The 23,644-nt window shown below is 42.9% G+C and overlaps 4 protein-coding genes across 4 annotated transcripts in view; 1 reads left to right on the top strand and 3 right to left on the bottom strand.

Annotated features, from left to right (window-relative positions):
* LOC126561529 (uncharacterized) overlaps positions 1-3,009 on the bottom strand; it is a 123,792-nt gene extending 120,783 nt beyond the window's left edge. The window contains exon 1 of the mRNA XM_050217735.1: positions 2,998-3,009. The gene's annotated coding sequence lies outside the window, so the exon portion shown is untranslated. The remainder of the gene's footprint in view (positions 1-2,997) is intronic.
* LOC126563403 (U6 snRNA-associated Sm-like protein LSm5) overlaps positions 1-7,657 on the top strand; it is a 168,539-nt gene extending 160,882 nt beyond the window's left edge. Inside the window, exon 4 of the mRNA XM_050220044.1 lies at positions 7,647-7,657. The gene's annotated coding sequence lies outside the window, so the exon portion shown is untranslated. The remainder of the gene's footprint in view (positions 1-7,646) is intronic.
* LOC126560898 (uncharacterized) overlaps positions 1-23,644 on the bottom strand; it is a 502,800-nt gene that overhangs the window by 154,032 nt on the left and 325,124 nt on the right. The window lies entirely within an intron of this gene.
* LOC126563276 (uncharacterized protein KIAA1143 homolog) overlaps positions 1-23,644 on the bottom strand; it is a 154,216-nt gene that overhangs the window by 130,057 nt on the left and 515 nt on the right. The gene's annotated exons all lie outside the window — the stretch shown is intronic.

Genomic DNA, 23,644 nt, shown 5'->3' with positions numbered 1-23,644 from the left:
ATATTAGACAATGAAAACTAAAACCGCTGATGCAGTACTACAGTTGAAATGATATAAAATGTTCGATGACTTTCATGGCTTTTTACCCTATAACAATTTTGGTGTTGGTAATCATCGAAGTGATTCTTAAAAAGAAATTAAAATCATTTCTATCTAGACATAAATGTCTTTATGATCTACGAAGATTTTGTTGCCCTACAAGTATGCTAGCGCTCCACAGGCATTAAATCGTGCTGCCCTTCCTGAGAACTACAGTTCCATTTTAATAACAGATTCCTCATTGCGCGAGGAAATTAAGACCATACCTAATCATCTTCTCCCGAGGGTAGTTCCGGGTATTTTCATGAATAAGTATGGTCATTTAGACCAAATAAGCCAGTACTACACTGATGGATCATCCTCTGAGGAGGGCACTGGCTTCGGTGTTTTTAGCGAGTCCACCGAAGCTTTTTTCAAATTGAGGCAGCCATGTAGTGTTTACACCGCAGAGCTAGCCGCAATATTTTACGCACTATCGATGATAGCAGCGAGACCTTCGGACCAGTACTTCATCTTCACTGATAGCCTCACTGCTATTGAAGCTCTGAGATCTCCGAAGGCTGTTAAGAGTTAGGATGTCCTCACCATAAAAATCATTGAACTGCTTGGCTCAATGTTCGATAATCCGTTTAGGATCTCGCTAATTTGGGTCCCTTCTCATTGTGGAATTCCCGCCAATGAGAAGGCTGACTCATTGGCCAAAACAGGCGTCCAAGAAGGCGCTTTTTACGACCGACCTATCTCGGCCCAGGAGTTCCTTCGTTTTCCACAGCAACTTTTCCTGTCTCGCTGGCAGAGCATGTGGGAGGCGTTGTTTCTTTTCTCGATCTCTCCGCAAGTGTCCCTGCGGCCTTGGTTCGATGGGCTCTCTGTAGACCGGGCATTCATACGAATGATGTCTCGACTGATGTCGAACCATTTTGCGTTGAATGCTCATCTACAGCGTATAACTCTGGCTCAGACGAAAGTGTGTGGCTGCGGTGACGGATTCCACGACGTGGATTACCTTCTGTGGTCCTGCGTGGAATTATAAACCGCAAGACCCTCCTTGTTGAGAGTAGTCGAGAATATAGGCAGCCGACAGGGTACTGAAATTAGAGAAGTGTTGGCTAACAGTGACCTCCCACCTACATGAGGATCATTCACCGATTCGCCAGAGACAACGGTCTTGTCCTGTGATTCCACATCCCTAGTATCCTTCCAATCCTTATTCGTATTCCCCCATTCCTTTTTTGTCAAATGTTGTGTTGTCTATGTCTTAAGTGTAGTTTTTGTAGTGCCACGGGTGATCTGATGACGGGCAACAGCACTCGAGGGCGATTCCAACATTACCGTAAAAGGGAGGCAGGCGTTGTTGAAAGTGCAGTGTTCTCCACTCCAGTCCAGTTTTGACACATTGAGTTTGACAGCGTTGGCGTCGGGTTCAGGGTGTTTGGAGGGTTCAGTCTCGAGAATAGTGAAGTCACTTTCGCTGCTGAGGGATAGAGCTTGTCGATCATCCTTCGACTGGACGTTGACTAGAGTGAGATTGGAATGCCATTGCTGGACTGCACTGGAGAACACTGTACGAAGACAAATAAATGTGCTGTCTTAACAATATTTGTTTGTTTGTTGCAGTCCAGACCAAACCACAAAGGTCAACAATAGAACGGCCACAACACCACAATAGCCGGAATTCGGATGCAACCAACCACCATCAATACGATAGCCACAGCAATAGTAACGGACCATCAGAACGCACATCATCCACCAATACATCATCATCAACATCACCACAACCATAACCGAGTATGCCCGGGATAAGGCAAAGAATAAGGAGGAAATGCCTCAATATCAATATGATTATAAAATTTTTTTTCAACACAAGCGGTGTTGACAATGCGGCACTGGACCGTCATAATCAATTGTAAATAAATAAAATAAATGTTTTTATTGCAAATTGGATAAATATGTAAGCAACAATGAATCGTTTTAATTACATTTAAGGCTCCAAATGCTTGATCAGAGGACTTTTATTACACAAATTGCAATGTTTCGTTAACTGTATACTGAAATACGAATACGGAACTTTTTTAATTAATCTTGCAAATAATATCTGCAAATAATTATCTTTAAACAACTATTTTCGTACAAGGATAGCTCGCAGTGCATATAATTGATTCAGCACCATTCTCACGTGCTGCACACGTAACGTTGCTCCTGCCGTGTTTCGTGTTACGATGTGTAGTGTAAGGGAGTTTAAATCGCTGTCCGAATTTTAAAGCACATCTCGTAAGGCCAAATTCATTACCCTGCGCTTGCATATATGCAGATAGTGCTTTCGCTAACCGCAGCTTACCACGGTTACCCATCAAGCGCTGACGGTAATGGAATGCAGAGCTATCAACAAAATGCCGGAAGAGTGTTCAAAGTGAATCAATTGAAGTTCTGTTTCGTTTGAAATGAAAATGATTCGATGTGCTCGCCAAAACGGCCATAAATTACGTGCGATCTTGCGAGTCCGATGTTTGGTATCTTCCGCTTGGGCCGATGGGTTCATATGCTGCTCATCTTTATGCATCAGCGGCTTATTCATGGTCGAGCAAGGATCATCACAATGCTTCCTCTGACCTGAAGGAAACTCCGCTTGGAAGATGCATCAAGTGCAGATTAAACGCTTTACAATTCCAAAAAGCGGTAGAATGAATACGTTTAGTGCGACCGTTGCCCTTTACGCTTGCGCAGCTCACGTACTAAATTCTTTCGAGCGTTCTAGCCGTTCGGCTCTTGATCTTGAAAGACAGCTTTGCATTGCATCTCGCACATTTATCGAGATATGTCGTGCTGATCGACCGGGATTGGCGCAAGCTTTCCACCGTACCTATGGGTGAGTGTATGGTTGCGCGAAAGTTGAACCACCTCAGCGCGAACCGATCGCTCGACTTCCAGCGCCCGGTGAGTTCAAGTTCGTACATTGACACCATTTCGGGCGCTACGGGTACTTCCGCTTGCCAGATCTCGCTGCCTTCGGCCTCTGGCTGTCGTAGAGTCGTTTGTGGGTCTTGGTTGTTTTTCTCGAGGCGTGCTTCTTTTTTTTTTTTGCTGTTGCTTGTGTAGTGTTGGGCGAGAGAAGAAAAGGCAAATTTATGCAACATGTTATGCTCGGCGATCAGAGCCGGTCGATGGCTTTTCGGTCGAGAGAGCGATACGTGATGTTTAAATTGGTCGCATCGATGTCCTGACCGTTCGGGTTGAGATGGTCGATAGAAATCTATGGGAAGTGTGTGTTGTTCAGCACTAGGCCTGTGTTTTGTATGTGTGTTTGTGGATAGTACGTCATGATACGAATTAAGTACAATAAAATATGCGAAATGAGAGCATGCGAGGGAAAATACAGTTATCACACTATTTATGTTTTTATCGAACTCGGTGTTGACAGCGAAAAGAGAAAACGTCCTGGTACGATGTGGAATCACGAAATGTGTCATAATTAGTATGAATTTGAATAATAAATGAAGCTTCTTGCCGGTGGCTGTAAGCTAACGAGAATTTCTTGATCACAGGTAAATGTAGTTCAAACGAAAAACCACGTTGACCTTAGGAACGCCTCGAACTGATTGCCCTAAACCTTTAAACAGCATTTCAAATTGTAGCGTCGCCTAAAGCCATAACCTAGCAGAACTGCAAGACGATCCTCATGTAATAGTTTGGCATGCAGCATTGCAGCACAGCAAGCACGTCGCAAATTATCCAACAGAACCAACACGATTACAGCATCAAAACTTGATCCTAACCTTTTATGGCACTTGAGCAATCGAAGGAACTACGGTGGTGCTTAGAGTAAAATAAAAAGATGGCCGTTCGACCACTAATCCCGGTACTCGTTCGCCGATCCGGTTTTACAAGCGGAATTGTGCAGATGTTAGATGAGCGTCTTGTCGCCTTCGGTCATACCGGGAACAACAAGGCGTCACGGAGAAAGGTTGAAAAAGGAATTGGAGAAAAGAAAAATCCCTTCTCTCGCTCTCTCGCTCTTTTTCGTTCCACGTCTCTGGACGTAATCGAGGGCTGTTTAAAGTTACAGGGAACAGGGGTGCGATGGATCGTGTACGAAATAAAAGCTCTCTTTTGCGCGGCTGAAAGCTCTTCCGCCCGATGAAGAGAATGCCACCCAGTGAAATGGATGAGAGGATACACGGCTGGAAGGGAGTGAGAGAGGGTGGGATGTCTAGTGCAAGCTATTCCGTTCATTGGGTCAACCGTCAGCGAGAGGTGAATGAACCCGCGGTCGTCATCGTCTTACGATCCAGCCTCCCAACTACCGGCGTCTGTGTTGCGCCCTTTTGCAATGTCAGGGACGACTTTGAGAGAAAGAGAGACAGAGCAGTAAAGAGAGGGCAATATACAAGAAAAAGCTGTTTTTATAGTACAAGTCGCTCTATCAGTGTCGTCATTGAGGGAACAGTACAGTATTGATATTTTATAGCATGTTGGATAGTAATATATATTGTTAGTAGTATGGCCAGTTTGTTTTAAGTAGTATGTAATTTCTTGTTTATTGCTAAGATATTTAACATAGGTTTTTTATTGTAGTATTGAAAGAAGGATTATTTTTAATTTTTCGAATATGACATCTTAGTCGTCTAAAGGTCTACTAACCGCCTTGAAAAGTTTAATATCAGGAGACTTCTGTATGTTAGCTGATTTGGCTTCAACCTTCCAACCATTAGGCAAGACGTTGGATAAGATACATCTCGTAATTGTTTAGAGACAGCCAAAGCTTCTCAGCATCTTTGCTAGAAGAGATACAAAAATACTACAAGCCTTTCTTTCTCTACCTTTATTTCTAGTATCACATAAATGGGTGTAAATGAAATGCAATTTCCTTTCCATTAGCACTCCGCGCTCGTGAGCGAGAAGGAAACCGTCGTCGATCAAGATCAGCAATCCGATGCTGGCGGGCCATGTAAGACACGGGAAATGCCACAGACTCGCCTGCTTACGTAGCCGATCCGCCGCACCGTGGTATTGGTGGCAATGAAAATGGAGCGACCGGGTCCGTGGTCATTGAACTTCAGACTGCGGCTCTCCGTAGAGCAGCTTGTTAGAGCGGCCGTGGTCAGTTGCGCACGATGACGTCCGCGCACGAGAGGCGCTCGCACAGCTGACGTCCGTATGGTTGCGCGATGACCCACTTCCTATGCCGAAGTCGAACCCGCGATCTAAGCCACGGTTTTTCGGACCACGGCCAAGCACGGCAACCGTACAGCTCCTTTGCCCCATCGTTATCGGTGTGTCGTGACCGAAAGCGCGTGTCGTAGATTCCGTGATTTCCGGATTCGGTGATCAGGGCGAGGGTATCATGATCGCACCAGATAGGATAGCTCGAGTAGAGCACTGGGGCCGCCGATAAGGCACACTTGGTCCAAACATGGTTTGCAACATTCCATCCGCTGCACTACTGGTGCCATTCGTGCAGTTAAATCGTACACCCGTAGGGTATGGCGTCAATTTTACGTCACTTTTCGCCGATGCATTATCTAATGCGAGCGCTTTAGCAGTTCTGCGCTGAAGTTGGGCTGAGGATCGTGATGGTGCCTCCGGGTATATGGGATGTGTGACTTTGGGGGGGACTTTTGAAAGGACACGACCGATGTGAGGGAGAAAAAGCTAACAAAACTAGGACAAAGTCATTTGTGGCCGTTGGTTGCAGTTTGTTGGAACGTTCATTTTAAAGGTGGGGAAACACAATCCGGGAGGGAAGGAGAGAAAGAATGAAATATTTCACCATGGGAAACGTAACACACATTTTAGTTGGCAGTCTTGGAGTGGCATTTGCGAGTTATGCCCTTACGTGCCCTTGCTGGAAATTATGGCATCGTGCTGAAGAAAGGAATTTTGAGCATGAACGGTGAACCATTAAAATATTTGCTATTGATTGTTGTGGACACAATGCTCCAACTCCAAATTTTTAGAGTATCGTGGTTTTAATCAATCCTTTTTCAAAAAATACTAGCGATCGCTTGGTGATCGCACAGAGGTTTAACGAGCTGAACTTATAGATTGTACTTAGAACTACAGTGTGTTTCTATTCTTTTTTGTTTAGGATGCTGACACAACTCCATCGTTTCGATTAAATCGCATGGTTTTCCGAACATAAATTTTTGTTTCAACCTTCCCATTAAATTGGAAGCTTTTGGCAACTGTCAAATCCATACAAAATTTTGACTGTGCCATGCGAAAAAATGGGAACGATGGAGCTATGCCAGAGACCTTGAAGACTTTCTGGATCACACGGGTTGTCACCTAATCGTTTCCTTTACATGGATACAATGTAGTGAGATACCGTGCCGCGATCGCATCTGCCACTGGGGCCCCTCTCCTCTTAAATAAGAGTTAGATGAATCTGCACTGAAATCGAGCGCATTAAATCAATAGTAATAAAAACGCTATTGACGCATCAAGTGCTGTCGAAACATCAGAGAAGAACGTTATGAAACTGCTCACCAACTATTTGCGTAGCACACTTCCTGCTACTCGATTCCTAACTAAACAAGCAACTATCTTTTTTCGATAGAATGGAACAAAGCGTAAATCAACTCATTCCAAACCGATAATGCAAACTGAGAGCTGCATATCTACCGAGATGCAGTGCGCACAATGCTGTACTGCAAGGTCATAAGCTGTGTATGTGTGTGAAGAATTGGAGCGAACTTAGTAGCAAAGCAGCTGATACGAAAGGCAAAGATGACACAAACGCAAGACGCGTAGACATGTCCACGGGAACTCACTAGCTCGCATGCACTTGCTCTCGATTGTCTCTTGCTGGAAGTCGCTGAAGCGGGGTGTTTGTTGGGTAGGAAGTAAGAACACTGCTGCAAGTGCAAACACGGATGGGACGATGCGCTCGCTTCGTGCCCGTGTGTGTTTGTGTCTGTTTGCATTTGACGGTTGAGTGAGCACAAACTTGAACTTGTAACTACTAATAATAGTGTGTCTAGAGCGCCGCCGGACGGTAGTGCGTCGGTGCGCAAATGCAAACGCGAGAAGATGCACTGGGTGCGCGTTTGTGTGCGTGCAAGATTGGGTGTTTTTAGTTTGAATGGTAGTTGCAGCGAAGATAGATGCAGCGTGTTGTAAGCGCAAGCGCACGCGATAGCAATGACTGCAGCAGGTAGAACGGACGCGTATGGCGGAACGGGCCAATGTTCTGAACAGTACGAAGAGATAGATCGATCGGAGGCGGCTAGGCGCCGTCCGGTTGACTATGAGGAAGCAACAGCAGCACAGCAGCTTAGTTTGATGGTCAAGGTAGCTGCAAGAGGCCGGAGTGCATTCGACTAGAACATACTATGAGCCATTGCGAGGTGCAGACACAGGAGAAGAATGTGTTTCTTCCCGGGTGGTAGCATTAGAAGGTAAGAAGGTTCGAAATTTATACTATTTCAAGGTCAATGATCTTTTCCGGTGTGTTGCGTTAGGGACTATTGATTAAAAACAAGGGCTTAAGCTGCTGAAGGGCAAGATAAACAATTTTATTCTATAAAAAAAACTCTTCAAAGCCGATCTTCGTTACAGAATTGTGTGATATCAATACTTGAAATCATAAATCTATGTTTGCACTACAAACCAAACGACTGTATTTCTAGTTAATATTTTTCTGTTTCAGGTAAACGCTTCCTTTAAGAATTCTCAAGCGACTTTTCTAGACAAAAGCTAATCGTTCGTATGACGTGAGGTATTAGTAGTGCATCTTCAAACCCATAATAACTATCCATAATGTGTGTAATTCCTCTCGCACAGCGTCAGTAATTAGCAATCGCCTTACAGGCTTTCCATCCCGCAATACCCTAGATCAGGCCGCTCATTAACAGACAACAGTCAACAAACACACCCGATAGAAGAGTGGTAGATAATGCAACTGACCTTAATAGTAGGTCGCCCTAACGCTCACTTATCACCCGTCCCGAGCGAGATATTACACATGTAATTCCGGAAGCCACTCCGTGTATGTATGCAAGCGCAATCAACGACTGTGTAGTGACTTTTCTTCGCTGCAAACTCACACACTTTCTCACAGAACGGTGACGCAGGAAGCCCGGCTGTAAGAAGGACGGGCGGTAATGGGTGGGATGGTTGTAAAAATATCCAGAGTGCATTAGTGCACGCACTGGATGCACGATCAGGCCAAGGGAGAGAGAGAGAGAGCATCACATTAAGTTCCCGCTTGGCTTATTAGGAGTGGATGACTTTTTCTCCCTTGGAGGCAAGGCAGAACCATTTGTCAAGTGAAGTGGAGCCTAAGTTGAAGTACGTAGAGCTTAGAATCGTAAGTGTATGAACATTAAATTGTGTGGTAGACATTTTCTTTACTGCTATAAAAAAAAGATGGAATATTTCGTTTGCTTATAAATTTATGCTTTGAATTTTATACAGAAAATTAAAATTTCTTAATTTTTTACTACCAACACAAAAAATTTAAATTTAAAAACGTCAATTGACATAACTGTTTACTATCTGTCACTACTGTCAAATGTATTATGCCATAAAGAGTTGACATTTTCAACTCGCTATAAACAAAAACCCAATTCCTTCAAGCATCAACTATGATCAAAAGTGCTTTGCAAACGCATTGCCTCCCCGTGCGGTCAGTGACTTTACGCGATCGATGCATCGTAAAAGGAAGAGAAGTAAGAAAATGCATGAACAAAAAAGAAACAAAACAAAAAAATCCGATGAACCACTTTTCCTTCGCTCGGCACTCGGCCAACTCGAAGCGATCCGCACAGTTACTGCAACCGATAGCCCGAGCCGCGAAGGCCAACACAGATCATTGTACTGTTGCGTTTTCTATTACGAAACCGAAAAAAAAAGTATGTTAATGACCTCGGCTTGAGCATGGCCGCCCCACGAAGCATCCTAGTTTTTGTCTCTTTCGCACGCCAAACACCAAACGTGGCGGAACATGTGATGGATTGTCGTTTCGTCACTGGATCGCTCGACCAGGTTTAGAGTGTCGTTTCCGATAAGCGCTTTTTTGGTGTGACGTTGTGGGTGAGGTCCGTTTTAGTCGTGGGTTGGATGGAGGGTGTTTTTGAAGTTTTCTGTTCATAGTTTCTATCTCCCGTTGTTCGAGATCGTGTTGTCCAAAATCACAGCGGGAATCGTTCTGTGACGAATTTGCGAACGGTCTAAGTGGCAAATGGTGGCATTGGTTTTGTTGTTTTTATATGATAAAAGGTGGGCTAAGCTTGGACTTAATTTGGGGGTTTGATTTTGTTTTTTTTTTTTTGCACGCCTATTCACCTAGAAACGGTGGCCTTTGGGCGAACTGGTTCTAGGCTTTTGTGACCAGATGATCGTGGGCTGTGGGCACTAAACATTCCGGCACCAAAATCTACCGTTAGCTGTGTCAACTTGTTCGCTTGCTTGCTGTTAGTCTTCAGGTTAGCGTGTAGGATTTGGCAACTGAGAAGGAAACGTTTGCTAGAATAAAGAATGATTGCTATGAACAAAGGCCAATTTAAGCGATATTATATTATAAGTCTTGTGATTATTCAGCCCAAGTGAAGTCTAGTTAATAAATTTTGTACATCAATATTTGAAGCTTGATTATAATGTACTTGATTTTAAACAACTAGCAACGCATACTCGGCATAAAATTATCTTATACTTGCCATCTTTTTTTCGCCGGCGCGAGATGTGATCTCAAATGGTAGGCCATTAGTTATTCGAGACCGAAAGTATCTACCGTCATGACGCCTTTACGGGTACCTAAATGGTAAGAAATGAAAGCAAAACATATGAACTAAAGAAATCCGTTACATTGCGTCTTCTTGACTTCCCACCTTTTCTCCTCTGCGTTGTAGGAAATCCAATAGCCATATTCTAATAGCAATAATTCTAAAGCTCGTTTTCGATTTCTCATCCGAAAACGTCAACAACCATCGATCGTCAGTAGACGGAAAGGTTCAATGAGCGATCGTCACGAAATGTCCCTCCGTAAGGCGGAATGATTAACCATCAATTTGCATCCACGCTGTTGCGCCACAGCTCGTCACGTTTTCTTAGAACGTACGCTGATCGTATGATGCTTCTTCGGCGGAAGCAACGTAAAAGCAGACGTAAGGGAATTTGCTAGATTATAGTATGATAATTTATCGCCATTTGATTTCAGTTCGGTTGTTTTTTTCTTCTTTTGTTTTGTTTCCCGCCTCGTTCTCAAGGTCTAGGAGAGGGAAGAATCGATTAGGGCGTTAGGTCCACTGCCACTTCCCGGAAGGTTGTACCGCTTGATGCTGAAATAACTCGATTTCTTCCTGCTGCTGCTTTTCATCCACAGCACTAGCCGGATGCTTTCGTCTAGGCTAGACGGGTGTGCTCAGCATCCACCGAAGATGAAAAGCCCTCCGGGAGACAACGATTTGATCCAAAAGTCAATGACCTAAAGTAGCAGAAATCTTGCAGTAGCTAGGCATCCCGTTCGTCTAACATTGCCCGTGCTGGTATAAACTTCTAAGCTATCTTAAGCGTAGCGCAGCTTCAGCTGTCTCCGATTTGTGTCGGTTGCGCGTGTAACGGTTGGCGGAGGAAAAAAAGGAAAGAAAGCAAACCGATCCAATCAACTCGCTGCTCTTCACGATCTTCAACTTCCTACGGCCGTTGCTTCAGAGGTAGGCTTTCAGAGGTGGAAAAACTTGCTTTGCCTAAAATGTGTCTCTTTTCTTCGCTTTCTTTTTACTGTTGGTCTTCCCTCTCACACACAATCCGTACGATCCACCCGGTGGGGTTGAATGTGTTACAAAATTCACTGTTACATTACAGTTACTTTTCTGATGGCTTTCGTTTCGCTGCTTCGTTTGTCTGCTTGTCTCCTGCTTCGTTCGATGTGACGCTGGCTAAAAGCTGGTGCGGTGCGTGTGTGTTGGCAAGTTTAGCACACACGTACAGCCAGAGCCAGAAGAATGAAAGCTTTTACGCAGTATTCTTAGAGTGGTGGAGCAAAAGAAAGAGTGAATGTAAAAGAACGTCTCAGCGAACCGAGTGGGTGCCTCGAATGCGTGGAGAAGTGAAAGGTTCTGCACAGTAGAAGTATAAAAAAGAAAACATTCTTTTTATAAAACGTAAAGCATACAAAAAGGTGAGAGATAATTGCCTTCTCTTGTTGAACAACAGGACACAGCATCCTTTGGTCACTTTGCACATAAGAATATTGCGACGTGTCCATACCTAGGGAGCAACGAGGTTATGGCACAGGATCAGTCAATTGGTGGTGGAAGTAATTGCGTGCAATTTATAACAATCATGCAACAGGTTTTGTGTTTTTTTTATGAAGCTCTGGACGTGTTTTGATGCAAAAAAAAACTGGGCGTCTCCATGCAAGAATGTGAACAGAGGAACAAAGACGAAGAAAGTAGTTTTGAATAGCTGTTTGAGCAACATTTATGATTTTATAATGATTTAGTCTAGTTAGTTGTTTAAGTCAACTTAATTGTTTGTTTGAGTTACAGCAAGAACTGACTGTTCAGAACAGTGTGAACAGTTAATGTGTTGGTGATTTTAAGAGGTAATTATACTCTATGGATCTTGAAAGTAGTTTTAATTTGATTGATGATTTCCTAAAATGGAGACTTTAATGATATAAGGGACCTACAACTTTTTGAACAAAGCTCAAGAAACATAGTAGAAAGGGTGGGTGGTCAGGCGACAACGGAGCTAGTCCTCACTCGACAGTACCAGGGTTCAAATCCCATTCGAACCGTTCCCCTGTAGGGTGTGAAGTCTTTCAAACTACGTCGTATCAGCAAGTCTAGTATCAGCAAGTCTATTAGTTCTATGGCATGACCCTGCAGATTGTTAAGTCAAGTCAAGAAAAAGTAAAAGTTCAAAAAGAAAAATGTGCAAAATTAAGAATAAAATATAAGATATAAGTTGAAAATAATAAAAAATACGTTTCAAATCACAAATCAAAAACGAATATTTTAAATAACTAAGAGAGAGAGATATAGAGTTTTTGTCTAACTTCCTGAAGAATCTGGCCATATTGCTACATAGCCTTAAATAGACTTAAATAGCCTGAAGAAGGCACATGTCTCTAGAAAATTAATTCCTACACAAATGAAGAAGCTAGCTGGTTGGTTTAGAAAAGAATTTTGCCTTTAATTTTACTTCTCTTTATAGCCGATATGCTTCTTAATAATGTTCAATTGGAATGACTGATCGTGAGCACCAACTTGTGTCGAAAGCTTGCGCGCTAAAAATCAATAACACTTTCAATCAATGCACGTTATTTCCGGCGCTAACCTCATTCATCATCTTGTCAAACAAATGACTCATCGCCGGTGATAAATGTAAGCGACGAACCGCCCAGAACCAGTCTGTCAAACCAATACCATGCACAAGCACATATCCCGTTGGTTACGTACAGATACACCGACTACGCACGTTTGTTTACTCGAGGGAACCGAAATTGAAATCGGATTTTCCATGCGGTCCAAGCCGCCCCCTGTTTATTTTGTCCACCGTTGCTTCTCGAAGTTTCTTTCGTGGCTCTTTTTTGGCCACAATCGGACAGGGGACTGCAGCACAAAGCTCTCCAGTTCGTCTATGTGGCGTTCAGCCTTTCGACACCTAATCGCCTGAGCGTGCTCAAGTTTCGCTCACTCGTACGCACCTTTCGTTTATTCTCATTTGGGTAGCGGAGTTCATTGCTCCAGAAAAGAAAATTCTGTTTTGATTCCCAATTTCACCACAGGCACATAGGTAGCTGGCGGAAGGGACGGAGGCAGACTGGGGTGATAGGATTGAAGTGAAGATTTCTGCTTTCTTTATCACTTCCCGTAGCAGTGCTTCCGGGGAGATAGAAAACGGGAAGCTTTTTCCGCTTTCCTCCCACGGTTACCAGCCCTCTCCCCTCGTGTGAGTGAGTGATTTGTGTCCCGTTGTTTGTGAGCGTTTTAGCTAGCGCAATGGCTCACCGTTTTGTGAAAAATGTTTACCCAGTGGTCTGTGGTTGCCTTCGGTTCGGTGGAAATGAGAGTGAGAAAGAACCGATCAAGCCGACTGTGCCGCCCCACACAGAGAGTCAATGAACTGTCCGTGCAAAAATAGGCTAAATGCGGTGCCGAGCCGTGGTGCGGCGAGCTATTGAAAACGAAAAGTACCGTAAGCTGTGGAAACCGGCCCGTAAACCGGTGTGAGAGCCGATGGTGAGCCAGCGAACGTGAGCAAATGCGGCTAGATCGCTAGACGCTGTTCCGAGCAACCATTAGAATCTGAAGTATGCTCTCCCGCCTATGCGCCCTGGTGGAGTGGGCCGAGATTGTGGGACCCTTTTTTTCGGTTATAGGACACGTTGACAAAGAAGCTCACAGCTCACGTGAGAGCGCAACGGTGAGCGATAGCTAGCGCATCCAACGGTACTCTGTATGCTCGCGTAAGCGACGAACCTTTCGAACGATGTCCCCGGCAACCGGTTGCAGCAGCAGTTCGCGCAAGTTTTGATAGTAAGAGGGGTTCTGCGAGCTGACAGTGGTCACGGGAGAGGGGGTTGTTTGCGGGCACAAATCATGATGGTATGACGCGGCAATATTATCGCATCGTGCATGTGTTATGTGCGGTTGCAAGTATGTTTTAATTCAGTACCATGCAAGCATGGGCTTGATGCGTTCGCGCTGGATGCGGGAGCAATCAAAATTACTTGCAAGTGTTCTGGTACTGCTGTCGTCGCGCATGCTGTTACTTTATCATCTTCACTTAAGGTTGTATTCCGGCAAAAGCTAAGGGTGAGCAAGCGAGAAAGCACGAGGAAATAGAATGCAGGGTCTGGGCAATTGTTAATGGAGGCGCACGAGAACCTGTTGGCGGTTTTGTTCTTGGTTGGTACCGCAGAATGTTTGGTACCGGAAAGATGATGATGATGAAGAGGGGACGTTACAGCACAGTAGTGCCCGGAGAAATGTGTAATTGCATCCAGGTGTTTCGATCTCGCGTTGCACTTTAAATATATGTTTTGAGAAGGGAATGTAATTGAATAAACATTTAGTGGATGTTTCGTTGGAATTTTTTGTTTGCGTTGATATTTCGAATATAGTGGGGATCGACCGGCAGACACATCCATTTAATGAGCAGTATTTGAAGCAGTGAAGCAAAAACGATTTAATTGTAATGTTGATTGGATAGGTTTTGTTTTTCTTTACAAGCTAACTGGTCAATTTTAACAAAACAATACATAAAGGTTATTATTGCAGAAAACGTAATATAATTCTGCTAAAAGGGTTCTTTTTGCGTCAAAAACAGAATTTAAATTTCAAATACTTATACAAAAAACTTTTATGGGTGTTTTTGAAGAATTAGCATCTTAAGACTTAATGAAAAAATAACCTTTTTTCACACCTTAACAACGCTCTGCTTATTTTTATTATTGATCTGCTTATTTTTTAACTAATAAGTAGCAAATGTATAAAATAATCATATTAAACCGGTTTTTAGCATTCACATGCTGTACTTCAATTAAAAAAGAAATAGACTGCGACCAGGAATTTGCTAGAATTTGCTTATAAGCTTGGAATTGCTAGGTGTGTTTTGCTAGCGATTTATTTTTGTTCATGCCAAAATTAGATAATTGATAAATTCATAATTGATTAATAAAACACAGGCGGAGAAAACGGACTTCGAAAATATTTTAATTACAACCTTTATTCAATTTAGTCATCACAAACCTACAAACCTTTGCCCTTTTGAGCGTCCAAAAAATTCCCCCAAAATAAATGCAAAAGAAGATACAATCGTAAACTGTGAAATGAATAAAATCTCCTTAATAAAACGAATCCACCAACTCCAGCCACTCATGATTTATTTTTTCCACCCTTCAAAACAGCATACACACACACACACACACACACACACATTCTTCCGATGACACAATTACATGTTTTCGATAAAGTTTCATCTGTTCACGCTGCCACGCGATACAGTCCCGTGATTGAGTTCATCCCGTCCAGGGTCCAGCGGCTTGGCCATCTTCTCTCGCTCTCGCTGTTCCTTCTCTACTCTACTGACTGCCGAAAATGAGAAGCTTTTCGGTGGGTGGGGCGGTACGTGCGAGTCCAAAGCAGTTTGGAAGAAATTTCGACCACGAAACCCATTTAAAAATCGCTCGCGAACCGCGGTCGACGACCTCGCGACCAAATGGTCTCATTTTCTTTCGGGCGCTTGTGTATCGTTTCTTTCTCTTTCAGTGTGCTTTTAAAGTTGCGCACGCACAAGCACACGTGAAGTGGCACGTTTTTTTTTGTTCCTTTGGGGGAGAGAGAGAGAGAGAGAGAGAGAGAGAGAAAAAAAAAGCATAAACCGCGCATTTGGCCATCCGAATCGAGCGAAAGGTGAATCCCGTTGCCCAAAAAAAGAGATGACGATGGGGCGAAGAAGCGTTGCCTTTTCCTCGGGAACTTATTAAAAAGGAAGACTGAAGAGAAGAATGTAGCGTGGGGGGAAAGGTTCTGTAGGAGTGCCCACGGTATCCAACGCACGGTTCTTCTTGTTCTTCGCCTCTATCATTAGCGAGTTGGCTCGAGCTTTGACGAGTATCGAGTGATTTGAGCGAAGGGAAAGTTGGGAACCTTCTTAGAGCGTTGGACGCTTTTTCGGGTTGGTTCCTATAGCAGAGCTGGCCAGAAGCTGCAACTCAACAATGCGCCGTGGTGCCGTTATCTTGCACTGGTCGGCAAGTGTCGTTTGCTCGCGACCGGTACCATCTTCGCTCGGACAGGAACATTTTCGACCAACAATTAACAGCCATTATCGTCGAACGACAGTCATTATTTGCTGCCGGACCCGTGCACGGTGCGATGTTCTCGAGCTATTTAGCATAGGATCGGCAAGCGGTTCGGTGAAATGAGCGAAACATAAAGAACGAAAGGAAAAAGGTTCATCGATCGGGCAGTGTAGAAAATGGGAAAAGAAATCAGTTTTTTGTGTGTGCAATCTTGAGAATGGTTGTGCACTTGTTCGCGATGCTTTTAGCTGGTTTCTGCGTAAGCCCCGGCCGGCGGAAATCGAAATTTCTAACTGTCGGTTCACCTTTCTCTTAATTTGCTCCTCCCGATATTCTCGATGTTCGTTTACATTCCCGTAGCAGCCGGATCGGATCGAACGGTATCTGGCCAGAAGCGCTCAGAACAAAACGGACGCATTTCGCTTTTGTTTTTGTGCAAAATTATAGTGCCGGTTGGTGTGGTTGGTGCCACTTTCGACAGGTTGATCGTACCTGGGGTAGAAGATGCTCACAGATCCTATGATTCATGGGACCTGTCAGTAAGAGAAGGAGAGAGAGAGAGAGAGCGAACGAGAGATGTGGCATCAAGAGTGAGGTGCCCAAAGCGTTTACCACTGACTTTGGCTTTCGGCGATTGAACAGTGAAAATAACGAACACGGTAATGAGTTCAACGACCCCCGGGAGGAAGATTCGCGGGTTTGATCGTTCCGGGGATAGTTTGTTTTGTTTGTTGTACGTTTTAAAAGCGGGTTGGAGTTTCGGCGGAAATCGGCTTCGCAAAGATAATGGAGTGAATGTATAAGATCATGCAATCAATCGATTGACATTTGGAGAAGAAATTACCTTTAATGAGGCGTATGACGGAGTACCGGGAGCAATTAGGTTGGGAGGGCATTGGTACTGGGAAAAAATGATTGAAATTGACTAATTAATCCGTTAGAATGTTTACTGAATCATTTTATCATTTGGTTGTGTATAGGACTTACCTTTATTTATCATATTTTTAGTTTGCTTTATTACGGGCGGGTTAAGCGGTTTTAATATCATTTGCAGTTTATTTTCACTTTAAATCTTGAAAGTTTTGTTCAATTCTTTCCTTTGATACATTTACTTGCTTTTTTTCGAACTTGTTATTTATTTATTAAAGATTTGTTCAATTTTTTTACCTTACCTTACTTAAAGCATTTCTTTTGATGATATTTTATTTAATGTAATTAAATAAAAAAGTTTCCCAAATAAATTAACTTAATTCTTTATCTCTTAGTTAAGAGACAAATTGATACTTTTTGTTCTGCTAGTTTTCAATACGGAGCAAGAATCTCGCGAGATATTTGAAGTGAGAATCTCGCGAGGACTCCGCCTGTCATTTCTGACATTCTTCAATTTAATTTAATTTGTAGATTAGTTTAGCAAAATGGGTCACTATTTTTATTTGAACAGGATAATTAGTTCGAAAGCCGAACTACTGATCGTTATGTTTTTATACGCCTTAAAAATTATTTGTTTATTCGTTAAAATTATTACGAGCCTGTCCTGTCGAGCCTGTATTGTCGGTTGTCTTAAAATTTTTATTAAAACTCATTTGATGATATAATTCCTATTTTTCATTTATAAATTTCAAAGTCAGATAAAACTGAATATTTTTATGTTAAAAAAGTGTTTGATGGACATTCAGGAACGATCAAAGAACTTTTCTCAAATAATTCACCAACAAAACCCCTTCTTGTTCTGCACGAATTGCTAAATTATATAATACACGAATGCTATAATCCCAATCCATCCAACTCTCCTGCAACAGGAATACCAGTTTCCTTACACAGACATCGCCAGTTCTCGCATAACCGGCTGAGACACACAAAGCAACAGCCCCGGTTCCGTACTTGGTATCGTTCGAAAGCAGAAGCTGCAACAGTTCGTGCAAGCGCAATCTAAAGCCACCCTCGGGAGGGTGATGACTAGCACTCTTCTAGCCACCGATCTTCTAAACCATGCTCCCCAGTGCCACGCGATGCGGGAGGGAATGGGGGATTTTTATACCGAAACGACCTGAACCTAACGGTACCTCGATTACATAATGGAAAGTAGCTGGGCATGTACCGAGCGAAGTCATTGCACAGCCCCCGACCGGAGGGCTTGCGCCACAGAGACAAATCACCCCCATTCCGTGGTGCGACAGTGTGTGAGGTGGAATGTAAGTCAACATGACAACGAACCGAGGCGACCGAGACCATGGACCATGAACTCTAGGCTTTCTGGTGGTGGTGGTGGTGTCCAGGACGCGGGGGGGGGGGCAAGCACAAAGCACAAGTCAATTTTCTACGCGTACTCCCACTGCACGGCCTGTGGTCGAGTGTGAGTTGTGTTGTGTGTCGACACGATCGTTTGCTCGTAGCTGCTGCTGTCATCGCTCGGTATCCAAAGCCATAGGGGCTTGCCACCTTTCGCCGGCAGGGTAACTATCGCGAGTCGAAAGGGGGAGGTCTATGAGGCCCCCAATGAGGAAACACTTGGGGTACCGGTAGCTGAACGTCAGACGGAAACACGGCCGTCGAACAGCACGGTACTGCGTACAGCCGGGAACCAATCTCTGCGTGTATCTATCTCACTGAAGTATGGGCGGAGAGAGGTGGAGAGCACGTAGCGCGAAACTGGAACAATGAACTCTGCACCACAAAACAGTCACTGCGGTGGCACTCGCGGTTGGCATTAAACAGGGACTGAGCTACACCCGGGGACTACCTATACTGATGCGTTGCTGTTGAATTGATCTTGGCGAAGGGGAGTCCAGGAAAGAACCTGGCATGGGGCCCCTTTATAGAGCTTAGAATGGTTGCAGATAACTATGTAAGATCAATGGTCATGATCGGGTTCCAGTTCTGCTGCGCGTTGAAGTCTTTCCCGTACAGAGCAGCAGCAGTGCTGATTCGATTTGGGGAATAAACTTCAATTTCATCAATTTCATGCTGTAAAAAAGGGCACTTCTAAGCTTCCCAGCGATTGGGACGGGCTGGAAAAGGAGAAGCCTTAAGGTAAAAGGGCCGCTATTAGATGATGGACATGGCCGGTCGTCTTTGGTTTGGTTATTTGCAGGGAAGATTGCTTGTGCAACGTCGTGACATAACGGTGAGGTTTATTAGCGTGGAGCGTTTGTTGGTGCCGTGGGACATTAGGTCAGAGGCATCAACTTCAAGTAGAGACAGTTTCAAAATTGTCAAATTAGTTTAAACACATCCCAGGAACTTTCAAGCTGAACTTTGAGTTGGTCCTTTATCTAGAGCAAAGTATATTACTTTTAGAACGAGTTTTGTAGTTGTTGCTTTTTAAACTTTAAAATGTCAACAAAACATCACTCCAAAACTTCATTGCTTTCCATTTCATCAGAACGCAAACCTTTGTTAAAAAGTGAAGTCCTTTTGAAACTGTTTCTACCAATGCTGCCGCAGTTCGAGCGTACAATCTTAACCCTAAATACCGGTTCTGTAATTTGTTCCACTCATCCTTTCTAGAACATTTCTCAATACCCGCGCGGTTATCTTATCCTTTCCGTGGCTTAAGTCAACCCCTGGCGAGTGAGGTGACCGAAACCGGTTTCCTCCTCGGAATTATCCTCCAAAATTGGGCTGCAACGCACAGCAACAAACAGCAAGTGACGAGAACGGAACGAGGAAAAGATTTCTTTTCTCGTTACAGGGATGTTGTGTCCTAGAATGCTCGTCAAAGCCAAGCTTACGCAGGAAGAAAGAAGACACAAATCTAATAGCGCAGGGACTCGAGGGAACACATAAAAAAAACACACACAATCATCTAGCCTGAAAGCCGTGAAACCTGTTCTTCGGTATGCTCTTGCGGTGTTTCCTGGCAATTAGATAACTACACACAGCAACAATAATAAAAAAATAATAACCTCCAAATCCTGTTCTAGGCGAGCCTACCTTCCTTTACCTACGATCGCTTTTTCGTGTCCCTGAAACTTTACCTATTTCTACGCGTCGAGCGAGAAAAAAAAGAAACAAGTTCCACGGGACGTTTGATATAAAAACGATATCAAATCCCAAACGCTCGAAGGGATGCACGGTCCTTGTTTTTTTTCTCCTTCTTCCTTTTGTCGTTTAATTCGTTTTCATTGCCTAAATTCTCGATCCATCCAGTGCACCGTCAAACGATACGCGGGCGAGAAGGTGCATCGAAAGTAATCGAGATTCCTTTTTCATCCTTCGCTTTCGTACCGTTTATGCTGTGCCCGCGGGTTTCTCGCCTACCGAAAGGCATTGAAGTTTTTTGATGTTTTTTTTTTCTTTCGAAGCACAATCGTTTATGTCCTTCTTGAGAAAGAGACACGTTCGGTGGATGATGAACGCTGAAGCGAGGTAGCCGTGAAGCGAAGTGGAGGTAACAGTGATGTGGTGTAATAAATTGTAGCTATTTGAAAACAAATCCTTCGCCAGGTACTTTTCGGGAAGGAAGGATGAACATAAAGCGAATGCAATGCGAAGGTGTGAAAAGGAAAGTTTGAGGAATGTAACGGTACGTGATAGGAATAAATCTTTCGAAAATACATTTAAATATGCACTGAAATGTGGGACTTTGTTCTGTTACATGAGCTTCAACAATTTAAAAGATTTGGTTTTACAAATTAGTATCATTTAACTGAAATAAGATAATTGAATTTTGGATTATCAATATTTTTATCATGTTTACAGTTCAATATTATGTTGCTAAATATTAGTAATTGAGTCATATTTCTTAAATTTTTGAGCAAGGTGTGTCATTCGATTGTTGCAATAAATTAAACACTGTTAAAATTCAGTTAATTCTTATTTACAGCTTCAAAGATCAATTTGAAATCAATAAATCTCTTTTCTGTGATACATAACAGCAAATAAAAAGAGAACAGTATTTTATAAACTAAATAAAAACTTGAATAGACTCACGAGTGAACATGAAATTAACTTATAAAATCCATTTTAGCGGGCTAAAATGTTGTCGGTCAAGTAATCATCTCTATGTCGGTCATGAAGGAGATAATGTTAATCCACAAAAATATTAATAATTCTGACTATTCGGTGAAGAAACGTCTGGCTCGAATACATATAAAACGTCATCATTTATTTTTTATCGCTCAGTAAAGTTACAGCAATGTTTTTTTCTGTTCATGATGATTAACGTGTGCATAAAGCTCTTATATAGGTTTTTTTTCTTCGGGAAGGAAAAAGATGTTTATTTTGAAAGTAATTGTTCAGTGATTTTTCTGCATGCATTTATCAAAAAAACAGAGTTAAGAAACAAACCTATATTGTACTCCTTTGTGTCAGTAATTGCTTTTTTATTTGCTTCAGTTACTTAAACTATCTGCTGCAAAACTATTTGTTTCTACGCCATCGGGCACGCTTTTATATTTATTAAATAAATATTTACAATACGTCCTTACGGCAGATTTTCCACTGGATTAAAAGGTGTATCTTGCTGTACGGTTTAATCAAATCGATGAAAAAAGCTTGAAAGTTCACTTCCTTCACACAAATCAACTCACAAAAGCGCACCCTTCGATACCGATCGGAACATCCTGATGATGTAACGTGGTTGAGTTTTTATGTTCGCTCGTAAGTTCTCATGCTCACGCTTTCAAAGCTGGTGGGAAAACGGATATCACGTATTGTTGCTGTGTTTTTGAAGTTCTCTTTCCATTGCTCCAATTAAGCAAAAAAAAAAAAAAAAAATTGAAATAGTGTTTTTTTTACTTAATTCCGCTATACCTTTCAACATATCACACTTCATGCGGATGAAACCTCAAACGATCGCTACGAGTAACATATGTGACGATCAGTCGATCGTCAATTTAACACCCTCTTCACGATTCCTCTGTGCCGGTGTAGCGAAGAAGGTAGCACCGGGTTCAACATTGAGGATCGGCGTGTTTGTGTGTGAAAATCCTTACCTACACACGGACACACACACCACAGGATACACAGGACAGTAACACTTAGCGATACCGTTAGAACTTGAATCCTTTTCCTCCGAAAAAAAAGGATATTCCGGTGTCGTTTCGGTTTGTTCCCGTATGGGTAGAAAACATCAATATTTACAGTTGAAAGGGTAGTGGAAAATCGAGAAAAAAGGGTAGCTTTCGTTTTTTTTTTCGTGCGGTGTGTGTTCCTTTCCCAGCATGCATTGTTCTGTAGGATGCGCTTTTATTGGTGTACGGTGGTGCTGCAGCTCCTGTCAATTGTTGTGTCGGCTGTCGTTCTGGAGCAGTGTCGTGGGAAAGTCAAACGGCAATGAAGGGCGCCGTTAATGATGATGAGCGAATGGTGTAGGTGTAGGACGATCGGTAGGTGGTAGGAAGAGGTATAGAATTTTGTTGATGTTGAAGTAGTTTAAATAGTGGGCAAAGGGTATGGGTATTAAACCCGTTGGAATTGAGCGTTTCAGGAATTGTTTTCTGACTGGGATTTAGAAATGGGTACAGGTAATGGTCGGGATAGGAAGAAAATGCATCCGTTTGATATAAATGATCCTTTGAGTGGCTTTTAATCGCCCGTCAAATGGATTTCGGTGTAGTCAAAGCGGAAGGAAGCAGGTAATGGTTCTTTGTAAAGGATGTTACCGTTATTGAAGATCATTTGATGTGAAACTCATTAATTAAATAAATCTTAATACTTTATTCCAAATCACACAAAAGTACCAAACATTACAATTTTTGAACTGTAACTTTGAACGTAACTAACCATAACTCTTAAGACAACCATCAGCATTTAATTTGTATTTTCATGAATTAGTAGAATCTCTACGTGGTTTAAAATAACTAATTATTCGGTTTACATTTTGTAGGACGTTAAGACAAAGAATTACGGTTGTAGATCAAGTAATCAAATAGGTTTCTTAGGCAGAAGATCTATCCAAAACAGACGAAGCTAGGCTCTGACTATATTATTATGCACCAAATTAGACTGAAAAAACAGAGCTGTTTAGAAAAAAACAGCGCATCCAGATGTTGCTGATTATCCAATAACACAATGCGATCAAATTCCGCGACCCACAAAAAAGATTACATTTACGGGAAACTTCATCTATCAACAATACGATCGAAGAAGGATGTAGCTCCGCTCAATCGTATGCACTTTGTTGCATCAATCAGAACATCATAACGTACCTGCTGCAATCCCAAACCCAACTAAAAGAACACAAGCTTGAGGTGAACACGATCCTTGCACAGGATGCGATTGCAGATAATACAATACGAGAGTTTTCAGAACCATTTTTTCCGCAACAGAACGGTATTTTTCGATCAATGCAGCTGCTAAGAGCGGAGATTATAAGCCGACCAGGAGCTACGCTAACGGTAGTATGAATTTAGAGCCGTTTTTTTGGTAATTCTTGCGAAAAAAAGGGAAGACATCCTTGTAAGATTCATTGCATAACAGTGCAATCGATAAGTGTGATAGGAAATATTGAATCATTTGCCAGCCAGCACAGGATGCGAAAAAGAAACCTTCAATTACGTAAGCCTCCGCAAGTGGTGCTTGTCTGGTGCAGCTTGCAACTGCAAACGGTAAAAAGGTGCATCCAGTGCACGGTACAGGACACGGACACGGGAGAAAAGCTGCATTGTATGACCGGAGGGATAACGCTACGGCGGCAGATGCTTTACTCGGTGGCTGTCTGACATCCTGTCTGAAGCCGTGGGCCGGAAATCAATCCTTTCGAAGTAGGGATTGATTGAACGGCATGATGGAATAACGGGTGGGTGCATCCAGCGGTGTGTGTGTGTGTGTTTAGAAAAAGGGTTTAGGGATGCATCCATTTCCTGGGCCGTGGTTATGTAAATACGTTGCTGAGAGGTAACGGGATCT

Source organism: Anopheles maculipalpis, chromosome 3RL (assembly GCF_943734695.1).
Source record: "Anopheles maculipalpis chromosome 3RL, idAnoMacuDA_375_x, whole genome shotgun sequence".
In the NCBI taxonomy this organism is placed as follows: domain Eukaryota; kingdom Metazoa; phylum Arthropoda; class Insecta; order Diptera; family Culicidae; genus Anopheles; species Anopheles maculipalpis.
Note: the sequence above shows the minus strand (reverse complement) of the source record. Positions and strands in the feature narration are given on the sequence as shown.